Raw genomic sequence first — 1,913 nt, 5'->3', positions numbered from 1 at the left:
GATCCACTTAGACTTGAGCTTTGTACAAGGAGATAAAAATGAATCAATTCTCATTCTTCTACATGATAACCGCCAGTTGTGCCAGCACCATTTGTTGAAAATGCTGTATCATCCTTAGTGAGGTAACCCAATCACAAAAGAAGTTACTAGATATGCACTCACTGATAAGCAGATATTAGCCCAGAAACTTAGAATACCCAAGATACATTTTGCAAATCACAAGAAAACCAAGACAATCGTGTGGATACTTCATTCCTCCTTAGAATAAGGGATCAAATACCCATGAAAGGATATAGGTACAGAGACAAAACTTAGAGCTAAGATGAAAGGATGGACTATTCAGAGACTACCCCATCTGGGGATCCATCCCATCATCAGCCACCAAACCCAGATACTAATGCACATGCCAGCAAGATTCTGCTGAAGGGACCCTGATATAGTGGCCTCTTGTGAGGCTATGCCAGTGCCTGGCAAACACAGAAGTGGATGCTCACAGTCAGCTATTGGATGGAACACAGGGTCCCCAATGGAGGAGCTAGAGAAAGTGCCCAAGGAGCTGAAGGGGGCTGCAACCCTGTAGGTGGAACAACAATATGAACTAACCAGTACCCCCTGAGCTCATGTCTCTAGCTGCATATGTAGCAGAAGATGGCCTAATCGGCTATCATTGGGAAGAGAGGCCCCTTGGTCTTGCAAACTTTATATGACCCAGCACAGGGGAATGCCATGGCCAAGAAGTGGGGGTGGGTGGGTAGGGGAGCAGGGGCAGGAACTGGGGTATAGGGAACTTTCGGGATAGCATTTGAAATGTAAATAAAGAAAATATCTAATAAAAAGAAAAGAAGTATGATGTTATAGCCATGACACATGCATAAGAGGAACGCCTTCAGAACCACTATTCGTTTTACTTTAATTTTTAATTAAGACAAAAAAAAAAAACTATCATACATCTTCCAAACTTTTCAATGCTTCCTATAGAACTCAGTGTCTTTCTGGTGTTAACACTTATTGCCAAATAACCTGTCTCATGGAGTTTTATGATCCTAGTAATGGAAGAATTACTCATTTTCAATATATATATATTAAATGTTCCTATATCAGCCCCCTCCCCCAGTACCCCTTAGCACAGATCCTCCCTCCATCCCCCCTCCTTCTCCGCCCCAGCACATCTTATTTAGTCACTTGACATTTTCCATCAATCTTGAAGGACTGTTTCACTGAACACCGAATCTTATGCTCACAGGATTTGCTGCCTTTCACCACTACCCCTGACTGGCACAGCCCTAATGAGAAATTAGCAGTGTTTGGGTCACTGTTTGCTACTTCATAATTTATTTTTCTCTGCTTGCTCTCAAACTTTGCCCTTTTGCTTTTCAATAATTTCACTTTAGATTTTCACAGTTTTGCTTTCTCTGTTCTTATTCTGGTCAAGTTTGCTGAACTTACTGAATCCATAAATACGTGCGTCTTGTGTTCTTCAAAAAGAAAACCATGAGCAACCTTTTTCAGAGCTTTGACAAGTTTCTGCCTATCCTGGCTCTGAGATGGATTTCCCACACTAAGGAGACTCTATGTGTGTTTCTCTCAGGTTTCGCTTTTCAAAATATTATCTTCCTCAGATTGGGTATTTACGAATTTTTCCAAATTCACTGTCTCTGTCTCCAAGACTTCTAGTCTTCTGCTTCTCTTTGTTGAGCAATTTAATTTTAGATATAACATTTTTGGTATGGTAATTTTCATCATGTTAACAGTGTTATATGGATACAGTGAAATTGTGGCCCTTGTCACTTGTCATTATCCTCTCAACCCCTTCTTCCTCCAGATGACAACCATCTTTTCCCCAATAAGCTTCTCTTACTTGGATGTCTTTTTGTATACTCTCCAGCTTTAATTATATTTGTCTGCAGAGGGAC

The sequence above is a fragment of the Mus pahari genome, chromosome 7, assembly GCF_900095145.1.
Source record: "Mus pahari chromosome 7, PAHARI_EIJ_v1.1, whole genome shotgun sequence".
NCBI classification, from domain to species: Eukaryota; Metazoa; Chordata; class Mammalia; order Rodentia; family Muridae; genus Mus; species Mus pahari.
This window is presented reverse-complemented; position numbering follows the sequence as displayed.